The sequence below is a fragment of the Schistocerca serialis genome, chromosome 5 (assembly GCF_023864345.2).
Source record: "Schistocerca serialis cubense isolate TAMUIC-IGC-003099 chromosome 5, iqSchSeri2.2, whole genome shotgun sequence".
NCBI classification, from domain to species: domain Eukaryota; kingdom Metazoa; phylum Arthropoda; class Insecta; order Orthoptera; family Acrididae; genus Schistocerca; species Schistocerca serialis.
Genome location: NC_064642.1, coordinates 522505911 through 522529609, shown reverse-complemented (window position 1 = coordinate 522529609; position 23699 = coordinate 522505911). Strand labels below are relative to the sequence as shown.

Sequence of the window (23699 nt, the reverse complement as noted above, 5' to 3'; positions counted from 1 at the left end):
TCTGTGATCCGAGACGCCATTTTTCAACCAAATAAAGATGGCTTACCCTAGTAACCACCAACAAAAACAGAGATACGGGCATATTTCCTTTTTAATATACACTACTGGCCATTAAAATTGCTACACCACAAAGATGACGAGCTACAGAAGCGAAATTTAACCGTCAGGAAGAAGATGCTTTGATATGCAAATGATTAGCTTTTCGGAGCATTCACACAAGGTTGGCGCCGGTGGCGACACCTACAACGTGCTGACATGAGGAAAGTTTCCAAACAGTTTCTCATACACAAACAGTAGTTGACCGGCGTTGCCTGGTGAAACGTTGTTGTGATGCCTCGTGTAAGGAGGAGAAATGCGTACCATCACGTTGCCGACTTTGATAAAGGTCGGATTGTAGCCAATCGCGATTGCGGTTTATCGTATCGCGACATTGCTGCTCGCGTTGGTCGAGATCCAATGACTGTTAGCAGAATATGGAATCGGTGGGTTCAGGAGGGTAACACGGAACGCCGTGCTGGTTCCCCCCTCTTATCACTAGCAGCCGAGATGACAGGAATCTTATCCGCATGGCTGTAACGGATCGTGCAGCCACGTCTCGATTCCTGAGTTAACAGATGGGGACGTTTGCAAGACAACAACCATCTACACGAACAGTTCGACGACGTTTGCAGCAGGATGGACTACCAGCTCGGAGACCATGGCTGTGGTTACCCTTGACGCTGCATCACAGACAGTAGCGCCTGCAATGGTGTACTCAACAACGAACCTGGGTGCACGAATGGGAAAACGTCATTTTTCGGATGAATGCAGGCTCTGTTTACAGCATCATGATGGTCGCATCTGTGTTTGGCGACATCGCGGTGAACGCACATTGGAAGCGTGTATTCGTCATCGCCATACCGGTGTATCATCTGGCGTGAGGATATGGGGTGCCATTGGTTACACGACTCGGTCACCTCTTGTGCGCATTGACGGCACTATGAACAGTGGACGTTACATTTCAGATGCGTTACGACCCGTGGCTCTACCCTTCATTCGAACCCTGCGAAACCCTACATTTCAGCAGGATAATGCACGACCACGTGTTGCAGGTCCTGTACGGGCCATTCTGGATACAGAAAATGTTCGACTGCTGCCCTGGCCACCACATTCTCCAGATCACTCACCAACTGAAAACGTCTGGTCAATGGTGGCCGAGGAACTGGCTCGTCACAATACGCCAGTCGCTACTCTTGATGAACTGTGTGGTATCGTATTGAAGCTGCATTGGCGGCTATACCTGTACATGCCATCCAAGCTCTGTCTGACTCAATGCGCAGGCGTATCAAGGCCGTTATTACGGCCAGAGGTGGTTGTTCTGGGTGCTGATTTCTCAGGATCTATGCACCCAAACTGCGTGAGAATGTCAGTTCTAGTATAATTTATTTGTCCAATGAATACCCGTTTATCATCTGCATTTCTTCTTGGCGTAGCAATTTCAATGGCCAGTAGTGTAATTTGTGAGCCCGTCGCTGTGGCCGAGCGGTTCAAGGCGCTTCAGTCCGGAACCACGTTGCTGCTACGGTCATAGGTTCGAATCCTGCCTTGGGCATGGATGTGTGTGATGTCGTTAGGTTAGTTAGGTCTAAGTAGTTCTAAGTCTAGGGTACTTATGACTTCAGTTGTTAAGTCCCATAGTACTTGGAGCCATATGAATACTTTGTGCTGATACGGATGAAATTTTCTTACTCTCCCGTTACAACTGCTTTTGGTTTTAATGCTGTTTATGAGACGAATTTCTCATTTTTAGGGTTTTGTTCCTCTATGGATAAAATCGGAACCATTATAGGACAACTTTGTTATCCGTCTGCCTGTCTGTCCGACTGTAAAAACCATTTTTCTCAGGAACGGGTTGACGTATCAAGTTGAAATTCATGTCACATACTGAGGCATTGTAATAAATGTTGGCTTCTACGTCAATGCAGTTATAAGATACTGCTGATGCTCTTCACGAGTATGCAACCGGGTTTCATCGTCCTGATGACACGATATTTCGACGCTCCAACTGGCGGCCACCTTCAGGTGAGATTGGAGATTCTCTTTTTTTTCCCTTATTGTCATTTTCACACCTGATACAGATGATACAGGTAGGCCAGTATCGGCATACTACGCCGCTCTTCGGCCACATATATGACTAATGATACAAAAGGAGACAATCGAAAAACAGACATGGTAGATATACAAATGTAGACATATAAGATGAAAACACATGGAGCCATTCAGAAACGTGGACACGCACAGAGATGACAGAGTCAACACATGAGAACGATGGAGCACAAGCGATGAAACACTGTAACACGAACACGACGGCACACACAAACACTAGGCGATGATCTCGGGTGTGCGAAAGTTCACTACATGTGTACGAGTCCAGGACCTGCCAAAAAGGGGAAAAGGTGGGGGAAGAGGGAGAGGGGAGTGTGTAGATGCCAGTGGCAGAGGAGATGGGAGGGTGATGAAAGAAGGTATGGGGTAGGGGAAGCCTGGGGGGGGGGGGAGGAGGGATGGAGGAAGGGAGGAGGGAGAGAAGGGAGAGAGGGTGCCCTTGGTAAAAAACACAGGGTGTGGTAGAGGAGGATCAAAGTTGGTAGGAGGGGTAGATGGAGGGGATGGGGACATCATCAGGGAGGGGGAGTTGGTGGAAGCCACCTTGGTGGAGGGTATGGATATTGGAGAGATGGAGAGCAGGTGGGATGTGGGAATGCAGGCGCGGCAGGACAGGTGCTCAACGCGGCAGCTCATTTATACGCCGTGAACAGCCGAGCATGAGAAACGAAAGAGCTGCCCTCTGGAAGGCGAAGAACTGCAGCACTGCAAGAGGTAGAAGCTAAGAAAAGCGATGATTCGCAAATTAAGGTGCTGCCGATCGAAAACCGGACTGTTGTGGTTTTATATATGATAAAACAGGATTCCATATTTTCCTGAACTAAAATCTTTATCGCTATTAATAATCTCATAGGATAATCGTATTTCGACGGATTCCTTGAGTACAATCCCAGAAACGGGAAACCGGAGCAATAATTTGCGTCTCCTTAAACACATATTATGCTCTTCATTGAGACAATGTTCAGCGGCGGCAGATTTTTCAGGCTGGAGCAAACGTGTGTGACGTTGATGTTCCATAAATCGGTCATGAATCGTACGAACAGACTGTCCAGTATAAGCCTTGCCGCAAATACAGGGAATTTTATATACTCCAGGCTTCCTCATTCACTAGCCATCTTTAACAGATTCAAGAAGGGCTTTAGTTTTGGCTAAAGGCAAAACGACACTTTTAATACTTATTTTCTGAGAATTCTTGAAATTTTCGAAGAAATGCTCCCCGCAGAGAGTAAAAAAGGAAACTGGTTTACAAGTGTCCATTGTTGCTCCATATGGTGGCCCAAATTGAAAATCAATTTGATGACCCATTTTGCCTGAAAACAATGTGAAGATAATCCTGCTTCAAATTATCGGAATCCGAAGTAGCATTACCTTTCTTGACCAGTGTGCATAAAAAACTCTCAAGCGTTAATGCGGTGGACGACAATTAGTAGCATGTAGGTAATGGTACATATGCGTAGGTTTATGGTATACACTGTGTCCCACAGTCCCACTTTCTTTTTTGCGTACGAAAATATCCAGAAAATTAATTTTCCATCTTTTTCAGTTTCCATCGAAAATTTGATGTAGTTAAAATGAGCTAAAAACCGATGAAGAGCTTCCATTTCATCTGACCAAACGAGAAAAACATCATCCACATGTCTTAAAAACTTGTGGGCTTCGGAGAAAAGTCCTGAGTGCGGTGCCTTTAAGATCTTCGATGAAAAGATTGGTGACAATAGGGGAAAGAGGACTCCCCGTAGGCACACCGTCCGTTTGTTCAAAAAATGTATCATTAAAAAAATATGTTGATATCCACACATGGCGACACAACTCAGTAGTTTTATCATCCAAAAGCTGACCAATTAGCAACCAGGACTCCTTCAAAGGTACGTGAGAAAAAGAGTGGAACAACATGGTAGTTAACTAGGTCTGATGTTCCAAGGCACAGAGACTTCAAGCGTTGAGTAAAATCAGTCGAGATGGATATATGACGTTCACATTTCCCCACATGAGGGCTAAGAACAGTAGCAAGATATTTGGCCAAATTATGTAAGTAGGAGTGTCCAAATTGCAGACGACTGGAGGAAGGGGAATTCTAGGTTTTTGAACCTTGGGTAAACCATACAACTGGGACTCCCGTCTGGGTGATGAAATCAGGCTGCGTAACCGTGAAGGACATCACGCCGCAAAAATCTACATAATCAAAAGATACGGTTGTTTATGTCACATAGTTTGCTACTTATAAACTCACTCATCAAAACCTATAGAGTACTTCCCGTTGGCCTAGAATCATGAAATTTGGCAAGAAGCAAGGATTCACAGTAGAAGCAAAGGAAAAAAATCGTGAAAAGTGTTAATCTGTAGCTATATCACACGAAAAAAATTTCTTTTGTCATTTGTTATCCGATTTCAAAGTAACAATTAAAAACTGAAATATTCCCGAACGTGTTGGAATTCATGGGAGCTGTATCCCCCAGTTTCAATGTCGCCAACGGGCAAAAATCGTCGAGATTGTAGACTCCCAGGATAACAAACTGTCTATATACATAACTGAATTTTTGTGGAACCCTCAGAGCGCGGGTCCTCCTCGCACCTGGCCTTTTTTTCTTTTTTCAAACGAATGCATACTAACCTTCAACATGTCGTCAACGTCAACACCATTAGAGAGAAAATATAGCAACTTGGGGGAGGGGAAGAGACTATGTTGTTGTTGAAGAAACAACCCTTGTCTCAGCTGCTTACTTGTTGCCGTAGTCTTTAGTCAAAAGATTGGTTTGATGCAGCTCTCCATGCTAGTCTAGCCTCTGCAAGCCTCGTAATCTCCGAGTAACTACTACAACCTACGTCCATTTGAAGCTGCTTACTGTATTCAAGCCTTGGTCGTCTCCCTTTGCAATTTTCATCATACCCTCTCCTCCCCCCCCCCCCTGCTGCTAGTTAGGGGGGGGGGGAGTAGAGTGGCCCCAATTGGGCAATTGGGTGGCGAAGAGGGACGCAAATTGGAAATATTTTATCGAAGAATATCAGTTTCGGAGTTTGACTTGTGACCAAGTGGTCAGAGAATCATGGCTACAGACTATTACTAGTCTAACCAGTAATTCCCTGCCCTCGATTCTTTAAGGAATCCAACTCCCATGTATAAAGCAGCATGTTTTAAATTTTGTTGTAAGTCGATATGTGCTCTCATTATCAAACACTGGATGAACACAGTCTGGGTAATTTACGCTACTCCATTTTAAGTAAAGCTAGTTTTTCACCTATCTCAATATTTATTATGTACCTTCTGAAATATGTATCTTACAATGATATAATTCTGCAGATGTATTCAGCGGTATGCGTGGATACTGCCTGCAAAATGTGTTGCGAATAGAATTAGTTGCAAAGAAGTGATTAAGTAAAACGCCATGCCCCATGTTAAAGTTCTACTGCCTGAAAAGCGAAAATGTATAAGCCATGAAGATTTTTCCTTTCAAATTCTATGAGCCGTGTAAGCGAGAAAAAATTCATAAGGGTCTGAAACTATATACAAAGTTTGTGGCACGTGTTCTTCTCAAATAATGGATGAATGTAATTTGGGTATTTGCATGCGGACAAATACTCTGCCTCAATACACAGTCTCTAACTTCTTAATGAGTACATTATTATAGTATTTTTAATTTTTAAATTCTGTCAGTAATTACACGAAATGCCGGAAATCAAATTTGTATTCTCCCTGAAATCAGTTGGATAGACAACATGCAACTGGGTCTGTGCACCGTTTTAGCCGCTGAGTAATAACAGACTCTGAGTCAACGGGCCTGTTGCGTATTTGTGTATCTGTTTATGTAGGTAACAGCGTAAAGTCGAGAACTTGTTAAACATGTGGAATGTTGTCACTGAGTGTATAATTCCTTATGAACTTTCTATATTTTCAGTTGTGATAAACAGTGTAAAGGACGATGCTTACAATAGCATGGAATTACAGCTAAAGTATTTCAACGGAACAAAAATAAAAGAGTAATTTAAAAATCCTTATCAACGATAATTACCAACATAAATTCAACGACTTTATATCGCTGTCACCGTCATCTTTGTGCCAGGGTGAGAATTTATCACATTAACCAGCCGCCAGAGTGGCCTCCAGGTAGTCAGATGCAAAACTCCATTCCAGCAACATTGACAGCAGCAGCTAAGTACGGAGGCTAACCATGGATTTTTTTTTTAGCAGAGACTTGCTGTTTTCAGAGACATACCACACAGTCGGCTTACTCAGTCGCTGCTAGAAATACTATTATTCTTCGTGTTTTGGAGTTACCCTTTATGAACGTCCAGGAACTTAATATTGCAAGAAACTAATATGAAACACTTCATTTACTGTGCACTCATGATTATACCTTAAACAAGGTTTTGTCTGTAATGAGACAATGACTTTCTGTAGTCACCGGACGTTACATGGAATACCCATTGAGCAGTCTTTGTCTGGACTGACAATCCGATGAATATTACGAGGAACACGCGTGTAATTAGGAAAGGCTGGAACCAGCAATAAACTCTATGGCTCGTTTGGTAGAGAAGTAAATACAGTCTTCAGTCTTGATTGCTTTTGCTTACACATGCCCTTTAACTTTAAGCGTTTCGGCCCATGCCTTTATGACCATTAAACGCTCTTGCTGTCTTATACACTGCAATAATAAAATCACATTTATACTTTATAACCACTAGTTAAAAAAAGATGCAATCATGTTTCAAATAATTATGCACTTATACAACACAAAGTATAGAACTGACTGACGTGCGGAAGTACTGTATTTTTTAACGTTTATATATGCCGAGTAATGACACCTACTTTCTTGAATGGAACGCTGTAATTTTTCTGCAGAAAGAGCCCTAGAAGAGTACTGCAGCGAGATAATACAGAGTGATTCAAAAAGAATACCACAACTTTAAAAATGTGTATTTAATGAAAGAAACATAATATAACCTTCTGTTATACATCATTACAAAGAGTATTTAAAAAGGTTTTTTTTCACTCAAAAACAAGTTCAGAGATGTTCAATATGGCCCCCTCCAGACACTCGAGCGAAATCAACCCGATACTCCAACTCGTTCCACACTCTCTGTAGCATATCAGGCGTAACAGTTTGGATAGCTGCTGTTATTTCTCGTTTCAAATCATCAATGGTGGCTGGGAGAGGTGGCCGAAACACCATATCCTTAACATACCCCCATAAGAAAAAATCGCAGGGGGTAAGATCAGGGCTTCTTGGAGGCCAGTGATGAAGTGCTCTGTCACGGGCTGCCTGGCGGCCGATCCATCGCCGCGGGTAGTTGACGTTCAGGTAGTTACGGACAAATAAGTGCCAATGTGCTGGCGCTCCATCCTGCTGAAATATGAATTGTTGTGCTTCTTGCTCGAGCTGAGGGAACAGCCAATTCTCTAACATCTCCAGATACTGTAGTCCAGTTACAGTAGCACCTTCGAAGAAAAAGGGACCAAAAACTTTATTGGCTGAAATGGCACAGAAAACGTTCACCTTAGGCGAGCCACGTTCATACTGAGTTGTTTCCCGCGGATTCTCAGTGCCCCATATACAGACATTGTGACGGTTGACTTTCCCGTTAGTGTGGAAAGTTGCTTCATCACTAAACACAATCTTTGAAACGAAAGATTCATCTGTTTCCATTTGAGCAAGGATAAAATCACAGAAATCGATTCTTTTAATCTTATCAGCTGCAGACAGTGCTTGAACCAATTTCAGACGATAAGGTTTCATAACTAACCCTTTTCGCAGGACTCTCCATACAGTTGATTGTGGAATTTGCAGCTCTCTGCTAGCTCTGCGAGTCGATTTTCCTGGGCTGCAAACAAATGCTTGCTGGATGCGTGCTACATTTTCATCACTCGTTCTCGGCCGTACAGAACTTTTCCCTTTGCACAAACACCCATTCTCTGTAAACTGTTTATACCAACGTTTAATACACCACCTATCAGGAGGTTTAACACCATACTTCGTTCGAAATGCACGCTGAACAACTGTCGTCGATTCACTTCTGCCGTACTCAATAACACAAAAAGATTTCTGTTGAGCGGTCGCCATCTTAGCATCAACTGACGCTGACGCCTAGTCAACAGCGCCTCAAGCGAACAAATGTACAACTAAATGAAACTTTATAGCTCCCTTAATTCGCCGACAGATAGTGCTTAGCTCTGCTTTTTGTCGTTGCAGAGTTTTTAATTCCTAAAGTTGTGGTATTCTTTTTGAATCACCCTGTATTGTGGAATGAGATCAAATAGTAACAAGATAACAATTGCGCAAACTATTGTCCCGCCATCAGAAGAATAGGTCCTACAAAGCTCTCCTCTGCTACACCAAATGTAAGCACTTAATTAAGGTACGCTTATTATAAGAACTTTCAGCACTGTAGCGCGTCAGCAATCGTAAGTATCAAAATAATTGTGAATAATCCGCCTGGATTTCACAAACTACCTGGTGTTTACCTAGGTTTCTGCGTGGATAACCACGCCTTCTTCAGAACAAATGTTCGGTGGAGAGCCTATGACCATCGTACGTTGGCTGGGGCGAAGCACCACACACAGGGTTAAGATAACTAATATTATTGACTTGATACATATGTACCGTGTATTTGTAAAAATAATTTTATGGGGTCTTGCCGCTGTAGGTGTTGATTTTAGCCTTTGACTATGCCTATTTAGGCAAGCCGTTTTATATTTGTTCTGAAGAAGGCGTGGTTACCCACGCTGAAACCTAGGTAAACATCAGGTAGTTTGTGCAATCGAGGCGGATTTTTCATAATTATTACGGTTATTATGTTTATTATTGCAGCTGTCTTATCAAGAGCTCAAAATAAACCTTGAGCAATGAAGGAGACTGCAAAACTATTCCGGTCAGACCATATTGCGCGTTGAACTTCGTCTGGACTTATCGCATTGTAGACACCATGTTTTATACCAATTCATCTCTTCGTGAGCCGACGGCGTTTCGTTATAGAACTCTTTTTTTAGTTTTTTTCCACAGACAAAAGCCCAGATGCTTGAAGTCTGTTGAGAATGAATGTCATTTTGGGTTTCGTGAACGATCGATTCATCGATTTCCAAAAGTTCTGTGAGAAAGTCTGTAATTGTCTGCGCGGAATGAGCGAGATATCCATCATGTTGCTCTCTCTCTATGTCCCGCCAGATGGGTTCCAAAAATGACGGCAGCATAGATGTTAGGAACTGTAGATACTTCTGGTACTTTGGGGTTCCATCGATAAAACGGGGAGCAATAATGCGATCCTTCAAAAGCTCGCACCACAAGTTGAAAGACCAAGGTCAAGGTTTTAACTCTTCTCTAAGTCTTCGTCGATTCTCATATGACGGGTGCTGCACTTTGTGAAGGTTGATTTACCCTTGGATTGTAAACGATGTTTCACCCCTAAAAAAAAATCTTGCATACTATCGCAAGGTCTCGTGGACACCATTCGAAGAGCTGTAACTGATTTCGGAAGTCACCAGCGATGAAACTATTGATGCAGTGAAATGTGGAAAGGAATGTATTATTAGCAGGATACTACTTTTGATTCCGCTCGTACATTCAAGGTGCTTCATAATGACATAAGGATTGCATGTTACCACTGCTAAAATGTTAGTTTCGTCTCGCTTATCAGTTGCTATTCTTTCCGTCGGTGTATTTTATTTTTTACACTTTCGGCCTATTAAAATTTTTTATGGTGATTTATACGACAGTCTCACTGCTGCTTTAACAGTTTGGCGACATTCGTCACTTTTTCGACTCTGTACACATTGTGAAAATTTGAACAGCTACACAAGCAAACTGCCCGATAGCTAAAACAGCAGAACGCAGACTGATGGGATTCAGCTACAAAGGTGAACACACGAGCCTCTCGTGAATTATGCGTGTGCCTACATTGCGTACAATATAGCAGGCGTTCTGACGATATCTTCTCCTGACCTCAGGAAAGTGGTTTATCAGCCACTACTGACATTGTGACGAGGCCCCTCTGGCGGCATATGTACTGATCGTATTATTAACTGGTAACCTACATAAATTAGTATGTTATGAGCCTCCAGTAGACTAGCGATGGGTTGACCGCCGGCTCCCAAATACTGATCGCTATGAGTCGGCACCATTCGTAACACTTCGTGTCGACTGTTCTCTGTTTCAGACCGCTGCCAGCCTCAGCGACACCAAAGTTGTCACAGAGCAGTTACCAAACCAAGTGTTGTTGTGTTGTGCATGTGAGCGGACAATTAAAAAAATAAAGGCATTACGGGACCAAACTGTTGAGGTCATCGGTCCCTATGCCTACACACCACTTAATCTAATTTAAACCAACTTACGTTATGGACAACACACACACGCATGCCCGAGGGAGGACTCGAACCTGCGACGGGGGAGCCGCACGGACCGTGACAAACCGCCTCAGCCCGCATGGCTACCCCACGCGGCGAACGTACGACTAACTAATAAATAAAAGTAACTGCACTTACATTTTGATTCATTATTTAAAATGAGACACGATTACAAATGTTTACAAATAGTTTTGAATGTCATTTTTCTTCTAGTCATTGCGTTGTATTACAACGGCCCTAATTTAATTTCATATTCCTTGCTACAAATCTGCACCGCGTTTGAAGACGACAGTCTCTGTAACCTGCATTCACGAATCCGTGTTACGTTCGTGTCAAAATTTATACTATAATAGCTGATGGGTACGAGTCACACACGAGCCTGAGTTGTCAGTACTGGAAGACAAATAACAAAACATTCGCCACCCCCCCCCCCCTTCTCCCGCACAACTTCTAATCCCGCAGTGGCCGCCGCACAGCTTACCCATTTGCCCCTGAGGCCAGCGGCAACTTTACTTAGCTCACGGTAGAATTCACCAACGTCGATTAAATTTAAGCACGTTTTAAAATACTGTTGTCTCTGTAAGTATTTTTGTTTGTTGCTGAGCAGGAAAACTACACTCTTAAGAAGATCTTAAAGTTAATTGACGTTTTCAGATTCGGATGTAAGTTGCGAGATAAAATACAGCTAGGAACCCCGGGCCGCACTAACACTTGTTTCGGGCAGTATTTGACGACCACCGTGTTAAGTCGTAGAACTTCTCTTCGAAGCTTCTTCCCTATGCCACGGAATAAAGTATTCAAAATGATAAAAAAATCGTTGTCGTAATTCGCCACTTACATGCACACTTCTGAAATTCGTTGTGTTGACCGCCACAACTTAACGAAAAATCGCAAACCAAGAACGAATGAAGTTATAATGAAATCTACACCTTTCGCTGCTTACAGGCGATGATAAATATCAACGGGGACAGCTGAAAAATGTGTGCCCCAACTAGGACTCACATAGATAAGGCTTACCGGCCAATGATTTTTTTTAAGTGCAGACGCACAAACATCGATGAAACTTATGGGAATCTGTAGATTGACTGCCATTCGTTAACAGCATTCCAGCGCGTATTCCAACAGGATAACGCACTCCCACGTACGTCTGTTGCAGCCCAACATGCTCTACAGAGTGTCGACATGTTGCCTTGTCCTGCTCGATCACCAGATCTGTCTCCAAGCGAGCACGTATCGAACATCATTGGACGACAATTTCAGCCACATCCACAACAAATATTAAAGAGTCCCTGTACTGACCAGCCACGTGCAACAGGCGTGGAACCATTCCACAAACTGACATCCGGCACATATACAACACAATGCAGGCACGTTTGCATGTCTGCATTCGACATGCTGGTGGTTACACTGGTTATTAATGTATCAGCATTTCACATTTGCAATGGCTTATCTCGCGCTTGCAGAGAACAACAAGCAGCAGTCAATTGAAAACGAGACTGATGGAAAAAAGTAAGTAGACTGTTTATTATTTCTAAAGTGATCGTCATAACTGTTAATACATTTACCCCCTCGTGAAAAAAGTCGATATATAACTTCATGGAAAAATGCAGGCTGTTGCCTATGAAACCATCACTACACCCTGGTGTTCACCTCTTCGTCCGGAACAAAGTAATGACCTTCTTCAGGGTTCCAAAAATATGGTAATAGCATGGGGAGAGATCGGGACTCTGGAGGGTGGGTAAGGGTCCCCAGCGAAACTTCTGTAGCGTAGCCGAAACAACCCTGGAGCCCTGAAGAAACACATTCGTGGCTGTCGATTTGCTTTGGACGAATTGGTGCACACCTGGGTACGTGCATGGTTCTGTAAGCAATCGCAAACATTTTTCTGTGAAGGCACAGACCTTCTTGTCTCACAGTGGGATACAGTTGACAGTTATGGATACTAACTTTGAAATAATGAAAATTTTTCTTACGTTTTTTCACATGTTTCATTTTCCTTTGGCTGCCGCTTATAATACTGCGGAACCAAAAAATTGCACAGCTTTATCTGAAAAACAAATAGCCAAGTGCAGATAAGACACGCGCACTAAAGACTCGGTACAAACTTCATTATGTATGTGTGTAGTTCATCCATCCTGGGAATCGAGAATCTCGAAGATTTTTGCCCGTTATGGATACCGATACTGGCAAAATATTGGTCCCGGGAATTCCAACAACGTATCAGACATGCTACAGTAGTTTCTCAGACTAAGCTGGACATCCAAAGGACTTCAGTTTATGTGTCGAGAGAGAAGATTTAATAAAATACTTTTATTTACTTACTAAACCATGACTACAACATACGTTTTATATTTGTATGCAATAATGTTCGTCCACTATGCTTCTCACGGATGCTGAATGTTCAGAGGCCGAAAAATATTTTTTACGTGACATAATTACAATTCGACAAGTTTCATATTTTTATATTTCACTTGCCTCTTGCCAAATTTCAGGATTCTAGGAAAAGGGAAGCACCCTAGAGGTTTTGCTGAGTTAGTTTTTGAGTATCAAAATATGCGACATAAATGTCCATATCTTTCCATTGCATTGACTTGGAAGCTTACAATTTTTACACTGCCAAGTGACATAAATCTGAATTTAATACGCCAAACTGTTCCAGAGAAAAAGGTTTTTATCAGACGGACAGACAAACAGATAGACGGATAAAAGTGACAAAAATAGTTTTGCTTGTTATGTAATGACTAATTAGCAATTTTCGGATTTTTTCCTTTACCTTTACTACGAAACACCCTTTACTGCGAAACACTGTTTCTTGCCAAATTTCATAATTACACGGCAATGGCAAGCACCCTGTAGGTTTTTATGAGTGAGTTTTCGGGTATCAAAACATATGACATAAATGGCCGTATGTTTTAACTGGAGTGACTTAGGCGCTTAAAATTCTTACAAGTAGAAGGGAACATAGATCTTCATACGTGACATCAATTTGAACTTGGTACGTCCATCCGTTCCTGAGAAAAATATTTAACAGACAGACAGACAACAAATCGATCCTATAAGGGTTCTATTTTTACAGGTTGAGACACGGAACCCTAAAAAAGAATTTGATAGTTGCATCCTGGTGGTTGATAAGGTTGCGATAACAGGCTGATTTTTTATAGTGACCAATCGTTAAAGTGAGTGTAGATTACCAACATATTTAGTACGTCAAAAAGTACGAGCAGTCTTCAAAAAATAAGTTACACATCAACTGAGCTATCCACGTACAACGCACGACCCGTAAGTAAGGTGGGAGATACTACAATAAAGCTACGAGTGGGGGTCGTGAGTCGTGTCTACATAGCTGAGTCGGTGCACCAAATCTATGTCAGCACGGTAAAGTACGAGCAGTCTTCAAAAAATAAGTTACACATCAACTGAGCTATCCACGTACAACGCACGACCCGTAAGTAAGGTGGGAGATACTACAATAAAGCTACGAGTGGGGGTCGTGAGTCGTGTCTACATAGCTGAGTCGGTGCACCAAATCTATGTCAGCACGGTAGTTCAGCATGTTCGGCGTCTGTAATGAAATAACTGAGTGAAGTTCTCATTGATAGAATTTGAAGGATATCATATCAAAACCAGAGACAACAAACTGCAAAGAAACACATCAAAAGAAAGACGACAAAAAAATGGCGGTGGAGCACTTAACCGCGAAAATCAAAGGTCCCAGATTCGAGTCTCGATCTGGCACATAGTTGTAATCTGCCAGGAGGTATCAAATCAGCGCACAATCCGCTCCATAGTGGAAATTCATTCTGGAAAATTATACATTACTATGGCAGGCTAAGTAACTTTTATTGAATGTTGCACTAAACTTCAAAGTAACACAGATACATGACACTATTTTGGAACATAGAAACCAAGTCTCTGCAAACATCGGTCGGAACGTTCTAACAGTCGTTCATTTCCTCGCCGGAAGACATATTCGCTCCTTCGCCACGGAGCTATAGAGAGCCCCTGTGTTAACGTCCTCATCGTTGGAATTGTCCTGCCCTTTCCCGCGCCCTCCCCCCCCCCCCCCCCCCCTCCTCCCCGGAAACATGGAAATCACGTGGTGCCAGATCTATCTGAAATAATTGGAAACAATTGATTAGCATCATCCACGTCTATACATCCTTGGTTAAATTGCTCGTACCATTTCATTACGGTTGATCACGACGCTGCATTTAATCCATATACCGTCAGAATTTCACTGTGTATCTGTGTGCAGTTCAGATGTTTTGTGGCCGAGGGGTTCTAGGCGCTTCAGTCCGGAACCACGCTGCTGCTACGGTCGCAGCCTCGAATCCTGCCTCGGGCGCGAATGCATTTTTAAGTAGTTCTAAGTCTAGGGGACTGATGACCTTAGATGTTAAGTTCCATAGTGCTCAGAGCCATTCGAACCATCAGATGGTTTCAAACTTCCGGGCTAAGAGGCCGTGATCCAATAGTAGAAATACTTCTCCCTGACGTTTCGTTGCCAGCTGCGGGCAACATCATCTGAGGATTTAGGCACAGATTACAAATACTACAAACGCTTCTCTCAGCAAATGGTTCAAATGGCTCTGAGCACTATGGGACTTAACTTCTAAGGTCATCAGTCCCCTAGAACTTAGAACTACTTAAACCTAACTAACCTAAGGACAGCACACACATCCATGCCCGAGGCAGGATTCGAACCTGCGACCGTAGCGGTCGCGCGGTCCCAGACTGTAGCGCCTAGAATCGCTCGGCCACCAGGGCCGGCGCTTCTCTTAGCAACATTGTCAGTACACTACTACATTTAATTTTCAGATTTTTTCTCTTACGGTTTCCTCGATGACCCTTGATCTTTACTGCCCGTCTTCAACATCCAATAATTGTTGGCAATAATATTTTCGTTCGATCTATTCTGGTAGTGCCTTTCTGTCACCTTCAGTCTAGTGGAAGAGTTCTGTTTGCTCTTCACTATGGTGTCCCACATTTTTAAGGAAGTAAATATGAGGATGTAGGAAGTATACTTTTACTTTCATGTTACGATCCAGCTTCTTGAAATTTTCTCACGCGGTTTTGATAATGCCTCTGTAATTTGGACCCTTTTTGTTCCCTAAAAGGTTTTCAGTAACAGGCGTGACAGCAGTCCATGCATCTGTTGCTCTAACATTCATTGTCTTCAGATTCGTAATCCATCATCAATTTGTAAACTTGAGTACCAACAAAATTCCAATATTTCTTATCTGATGAAGGAAAATTTCATAGATAGGCATTTTCTGGAACTGCGAGACCGCTACGGTCGCAGGTTCGAATCCTGCCTCGGGCATGGATGTGTGTGATGTCCTTAGGTTAGTTAGGTTTAACTAGTTCTAAGTTCTAGGGGACTAATGGCCTCAGAAGTTGAGTCCCATAGTGCTCAGAGCCATAGATAGGCATTTAAAGCAGATTGCATTTTGTGGAAGAGCCCTTACAAGCTGCGCTTCAACTCTGGTTTATTATAGCGTGGTGGAAGCAATAATTTTTGTGGTCGACGAACGGTTCATGCAAGAATTTTTAGTGCCAAACGCAAATGTCTTCGATTTAGTTGCACTTTTGGACACCAACGCTTTAACTTTGCCTGGAGTCCACACCCACAGCTCATTTTGTGTACCCAGCTTCTTTTCCTAATCAAATTCCTATCAACAAAAATAAAATAAACTTTCTTCCCTTATGAAAAAAGTGTATCTGACGGGAAAAAAATATGAGCAGTTTTGAAATCAACATAAGAGCTATTAAAGAACACATATTCATTTGGAATCGTCTGATATCATCCAGGCTGGTGTTGTGTAGTTCATGGCTTCAGTAACAATGCATGTAACTCGTAGGAAAGCCGTATTGTTACTTAATGGTTCTTTGCGACGTGGGACCAAGTACGACTACGTAGAAACTGTAATGTATGTCAGTAAGATTAGCAAAGAATTTTTGTCCGAATTTTCATTAACAAATATGTAGTGGGAAACGGAGTGTCAAACTGACCAGCGTGAGTTCTCCTTTTGCAGTAAAATATTTAACTCCTTGAAAGTGATCAGGATAAATAAATAACGCGGGAAATTTGAGGGAAAACTAAAATATTTTACGAATATCTACTGTTAGCTATGTAAATGAAGTGTTAAAAAGTTAATCTGTTTGAGGCTTAGTTTTTTCTTTCTTTTTTTTCGCATTAAAAGTTACACTCGTATAGAAATTGTAGTATTCTTTATTTCATGTTGGAAAAGTAAAATAAATACCGAATTGCATCATAAACTGAAACTTCTGTTTTCTCTTGCACTACATATTCTTAAGAATAATAGAAAACATGATATTTGTTCGCACTTTCAGCTGTGTAAGGGAATGACGATAACGAACACTTATGCCGAACCGGGTCTCGTACCCGGATTTCCCGCTTTACGCGAGCGGTTGCCTTACCCCTTTTTACTTTTTTACGATTATTTACGTCTCTTGACTTTTCCATGCTTGACGCACGAAAGTATAGCTGCTACATAAATTAAGCACACAAAAAAGTTAGGAACAGACGTTAATCTCACGGCACATCTGACGTTAGATGACGAATAGCTTTCTTGTCGCTAGGGCGCTTATGTGTCTTCTACTAGCAGACGGTAACAAAGGTTACGTACAAACCGAGTTGACACTCGGCGCGGTGGCTGATGGGATACACCGTGCACGAGTGTTATAAAGTAGCGTGTCGACACGCGCACCATCTACCCGCCGAAGTTGTAAACGCGGCAACCCGTAACTAATTGTGAAACGGCAAACAGCCATCTGTACCTATTTTACCAAACGGCTCATTCAGTTCGTGGTTCATGGCTCATGGTCCGAGTTGTAGTTTGACTGCGTAACAGCTTCGAGGGACAACAAGAATTTGTTATTCAGTATTTCATATTATTACTGACCGAATTTAAATATTTAAAACGCTGTCATAATCTATTCCTTAAGAGGTACGGTCATTTCTAAAAGCTTAAATACACTATAGACGCGTTTTACAGTTAGTAACTGTGTAAATGTCTTGAGGTAGAGTGACTTACCGCACGCAAAAAGACAGACTATAAAATCTGTCCAGTATTTGAGAATGAGAGCACTTAGACTTCAAACAAACTTTATACATAATTTCAAACCTTCTCAAAACATTTTCTCACTGAGACCCCCGCCCTCCACAAAATGTGAAATTGAAAAGAATACCACTCGTAATATTTTCTCTGTTCATGGATAAAATATTCCCATTAGCAGCGTGGTTTGAGGCGCCATGTCACGGACTGCGCGGCACTTTGGTTCCTTTAGGAATTCACACACATTTGAACATTTTTTTGAATGACGTTTTAATCTATTACTTTTGTACTATTTACTCTTTTCGGAACAAATTGTGCGGACAGAATCCACGAATATTATTGAATGTACCTGCAAAATTACATTACTGTCTAATACATAGTTCAGGAAATCTGACGTAGTAAGCGCTGAGAGACGTGAAAAAAACTAGCTCTTTCGCTTAAAGCAGATAGCGACCTACCCATACTGTGGTTTGATAGCGAGAATACTTAGCGATTTCTAACTAACTTTGAACATAATTTCACACTTTTTAAAACTTTTTCTTGCTTTAGTGGTTTACGTCAAATATCAAATACATTATTTCATTTGTAAAGTAATCAGACGTTTGAAGTTGTTTTACACATGGGAGTCTGATTGTTTAAGGAATCGATGGTTTACTGGCAGTTGGTAAGAACAGATACAGCGAAACTGGAGGGAAGGAAATTACAAACTAAACCCTTTGTTTGAGACACACACGTTGTATTCTCGGTGAAATAACATCTTACAAAACGAATATATTGTTCTGGTCGATGTAACTACTTTTCTGAATTTGGGTGTTTTACAATTTATTTTTAACTTACATCAAATTTTTATTGTTTCTACTCAGGTTTGATTTTTACCTGTTGACAATGACATGTTTGCTGGAAACAGTAGTTTTAATAGTAATTAAAATGACTACAACTTCAAGAAAATTATCAGTGGTGGTGTGGCGGGCACAAAGCTCGGAGGGATGGAAACAAATGTCACTCTGTTGCATTAGGGCAACTGCTGGCTGGGAGTAATGGCGCACTCCTGTAATCCAAGCTACTGGGAGGCCGTTGTGTGGGCGAGAAATGCAGATCTACTGCATAGTCGGCCGTTATGCGAACTCTGGTACAACCGCAGTGATCGCACTGTCGCTTTGGAAGAGCGAGGAATTTCGTCCTAACAGTGAGTGAACGACGCTCCTCGCAAAACCAAGGTGGACAGAGACTAGTACAGGTGCCACTCCACCACACAACAATTTTTTTTATAATTTTTCTTCCATTTGTGACATATTAGTTGTATTATCTACCATTATTCACTTGATTCAGCATCAGATTCCCGCTAAACTATATCATCACCACACTACATCGAAAGGCTCGAGCAGTTTGTTAGCTGCTTTACTGCTTCAACACAGAGACGAATGGAAGAAACACAGACAGAGTACTGCATGCCACAGTTCGGTTACAGAAAAAAAATGTAATTAAAACTAGATACTGGAGGAGATTTGCTCGTATCTATATCTGTCCTTTCATTATTGTTTAGATGTGAAGAATAGTCAACCAGCGAACTTTAAACTTAATTTCAAATGATTTTCAACTTTTTCTCACTTTGGTGCTTAACGTAAAATATCTAATACAATAACTGATTTGTAAAGTAATCAGACTTTTGAAGCTCTTTTATACGTAGGAGTTTGACTAAGGAATCATTGGTTTTATTGAGAGACACTGAGCGCGCCAATGTCTGTGAAAGTACTTCGGAAATGCCCTGTAAAAGGTGTCAAAGTTAAGTTTGTTGCCTGATTATCGACTTTTCAGGAGAATCACGGAATGGCACTATATACCTGATAATAATTATGGATGTTCATCAGGATTATTGGAGTTGCTCTGATTTCTTTCTGTTTCCGATGTATAATTTTCGATGTCAACCTAACATTGTTGATACAATTACTAATAGATTACCACTGATGAATGTTTTATACATATAATTCGTATCACGTTGTTAATTTTGTTGCACATTAGCTAGATATAATAATGTAAAAAAAGTTTTGAAAAAAAGCCGATCAAATGTTTTGTGGAATGATTTGCTTAAAAGTAAGATATAAAACAGATTAGAGAAACATATGACGCCCATTCAACGATGCTCGAAATCATCTACAGTAAATGTCCCTCTAATCTATTTTATTTCTCACTTTTAGACAAATCGGTTCACGAATAATTTGATCGTCTTTTTTTCTTTTTCGGAACTGTTCATCTGTTCATCATTTTTCTTGACGTACCGCATTACAAGTGTGTCAAGCAGTAAGCGAATGATCGGGATTGTTTCTGCCTTAGTGTACCAATCAAATCCTCGGGTGATAGTTGTACTCTAAGATGAGTCGCTTTATTATATCAGTTCGTTCGTGGGAGCATTACTTCTGGCAACAGTAGGAAAGATAGGCGAGCCAGATTTTGGAGTGGTTTCTCTTACGGTACTGTTCTAGATTAAGAGGAATGGAGGCTGGGTTGCTGCAGACTGCAAATTATCAGGGGCGTAAATATAGTCATGAGGGCTCTGGGGAAGTACAGTACATGCACCTCTCCCACTTCATCCCATCTGCATCTGAAACACAACAAAACGTTGTCCATGCATCTTCTCTCACAGCCTGCCACCCTTCCCCACCTCCCCAACCTTGGATACACCCCCATTCCCCCCTCACACACACACACACACACACACACACACACACACACACACACACACACACACACACATACTACATTACATCATTCCAAGCCCCTCTCCTCCTACTGAAGTCTAAAAGTGAAACAAACTTAAAAAAAGAAAAAAAAACAGTTGATTTTGTGTTACATACTTTGGTGAAGCGAATAAAATCGCAACAATCTTTTTTTGTTCATCCATACATGAAGAAGCCATTCGTGTGTGCATTATAGCACATAATGAATGTTGCACACCACCCAAAGCACATACTAGTTAAACACAATTGTTAACTAATAAGACTTCTTACATTCAGGATAAAAACATGAAACTAATTAATTAAAAAATTAAATAATGTCCAAAGTGTGAAATACTGTCTAAGTGGGACTGCAAGACCAAACAAGAATGAATAAATTATAAAAGAGAAGTACCTAAGTTTGAATATCCATGAAAACTGCTAATGAAACGTATCTGCCTAGAGACTTAAATCCTTTTCTTACTTAAATGAGCTTTTCGTCGTTCTTTTATGTACAAGACGATGCATCATTATAGACGAATCAGTATTTCTCGCTCTTTCATTTTCTATTGAAAGTGTACGTCTACATCTCCATCACCAATATGCGAATCACCGTTAAGGGAATGGTAGAAGATACTGTACCTTTTACTGAACCATATTTTAAAGTCTGTTCCTCTTCGGTTCTCGGTTGGAGCGAGGGAAAATGAATTCGTCTGCGTATCTGAGTGAGCCGTTTTCCCCATAATTTTGCCTGCACGATCTCTACAGAACAGACAAGTAGTCGGATGGCGAACATTCTTGAAAGACGAGTCTGTGAGTTTTCCAAGTACGTTATTGTGAAATGTAGGACTTATTGCTCCGAATTCCACCGTTTAATCTACGCAATTTATAATAAATTACATGTGCTATATTTTGAAAATTCTGAATGTTATTTTAGAATTACATAAAATACCTTTTGTTACTGTTTCGATTCTTATATTTCTGCAACTGTTAAAAATATACAACTTTACTTAAATTTTTCTCTATTTTAGAAACCGAATGTCATTATGAATTTTGATTTTGATGCAGTAATTTCTAGGACAGTCTGGAAAACAATACAATAGAACATAGAACAGAATGCGCGGGCGTGAAAACAGGCAAAGAAGTAAGCCTATTTACTTCACCAACAAAACAGAAAAACGTACCACAACTTCAAAACTGTAAGTTACAGAAAGAAAACGTGATACAGTCTTATTTCCGTTCGTAAATAAATAACAAATAGAAAATAAATTACGTTTTGCTGTTTGCAGATGACATGTTGTGTATTGTGTAGCGTAACAGCTACCAAAACAAGAGGATAATAACATAATGTAAGGTATGTTACTTTTCGCCAATTAAATTATAAATGCAACTTTTACATAATGTTGTAAACGACGCAAATGTTAATATGTTAACAAAAAATTTACAGTTAAAAATAAAAATAGAACCCACTGATGATAGCACAAAAGTGCTGAAACATGTAATGGGTGAAACAAAAGAAAAAAGGTGTCTTGCATAAGGCGGAACTTCTCATCCCATAGTCTTAGTCAGTCTGGACACATCGTGCGTAGTACGTCTTTTGTTATTAGCAAATGCGCGAAAATGTGTTACTTTGCCATAAAAAACAATTTATTTGTGATGAGACTATGTTTTCGTCAATCCGTTGATTGGAGTAAACGTAAAAACAGTTTTATTACAAAGTGTGTTTCATTATGTTTTGACAATTTCAAATGTGAATAACGCGCGCTAAAAACAAGATACAGCGACGGTGGCACCATCTGTTAGTAGTGCGGAGTGTCAATTTTCATCCCATATACATTTGAGTAGCGATCTGATAAGACGATTCTTTCTAAACGTAATACGAACAACGAGTGCATGTTAGTAACATGTGAAGTGTGTACTGCAGGTATATATGGCGTGAAGTGTATAGTGACGTGTACTTCGATGACTAAAGTGTTATTGTAGACTGTTTACCTTCTAATAAGCTTATCATAGCTTACGAAAATGCCTAAGGATGGAAAGAGAAAGTGTCACTTTTCGGATGATTATACAAAAGAGTGATCTTTTGTCAAGAAAGGGCGTATGGATCAAGAAGCGTTGTGAGAGATTTGTAGCTGTTTCATCTCAGTGACTCACGCAATTATGCTGATGTGAGGCATCACATTTCTACGAAGAATCATACAAATATATTCGCGGTAGCGTCGACATGAAAGCCTATTAAATTCATGATGAAAGAAGATACCCAGGAAAAAATGCTCTTTCCTGCTGCACAACCAACAACAACTTATAAAGTGGTCAGGCATCATAGTTCGTCATTCCTCTTGAGTGAACCGTAAAACTGAACGCTGAACGTATCCTGACTCTAAAGTCGCCACAAAGCAGTCTACATATAGCCAGGAGCCAAGTTACAGCGATCGTTAAAAGTATTCTCGCACTACACTCCGTGCCCGAATGTTTAAAACAACTGCAAGGACTTACATTTTACGGCTTAGGCACCGACGCATCGAACCACAAGGCTGAAAAGATGTTTCCTTTAGCTGCTCAATACTTTACTGAAGTTGACGGAATGCAACAGAAGCTGTTAAAGTTTGATTCGTTGAATAATGAAACATCGAAGACAACTGCAGATAAATTAATCGCTTTTTGTGGAGACAATACCAATACCAGTTTCGGAGAGCTTCATCGATGCGGTCAGTGGAATATGTTTCGCTAAGTTAGAGAAGAAGAACTAGGAAAAAACGAAGAAGGCATTTGATGCCCTGCCCATATTCTCCACAATAGTACAGGGTTATTCTAAATGATGAACCCATTTACAAAAATTCGTTTATATTCAAGTGCAAATCCAAAATAACAAGCTTTATACCAATGAAAAGAGAAATTTTCAAAGCTTTTGGCGGGCGGACGGTGATGATTTCAGAAGCGGCCAGTAGAGTTCGCGCGACAATAGGACCGTCATTCCGTTTCACTGTCAGTTGTGAGTGAGATGCTGATTGTGGAGCACGAGGTTTTCTGCGCTCTTGAGTTCGCGAAAAGTTAGTCGCAAATTGTAGCGCAGCGGGAATTTTGTACCAAATTTGGAATTCAACCACCAACTCGCAAAAGCATTAGCTGTTGGTTTAAGCAATTTAAACAGACTGGGAGTGCGTGCAAGGGAAAAAGCACAGGCCGACCACGTGTGTCAGAGGATGATGTCCGACTGATTTAAGAAAGTTTTGTGTGCATGCCCAGTAAGTCTACCAACAAGAGCCAGTCGAGAACTTTGAATACCTCAACCAACTGTATGGAAAGTTCTGATACAGCTTTTGCTGTACAGCCGTACCGATTACAACTTGAGCAGGCTCTCAACCACAGAGACAAAGAGAAACGTCTCGGATTTTGTGGTTATGTGCTGGCAAAGATGGAGGATGACGCATT

General features: G+C 41.2%; 1 protein-coding gene across 1 annotated transcript in view; it reads right to left on the bottom strand.

Annotated features, from left to right (window-relative positions):
* LOC126481176 (voltage-dependent calcium channel subunit alpha-2/delta-3) overlaps positions 1–23699 on the bottom strand; it is an 885717-nt gene that overhangs the window by 361799 nt on the left and 500219 nt on the right. The window lies entirely within an intron of this gene.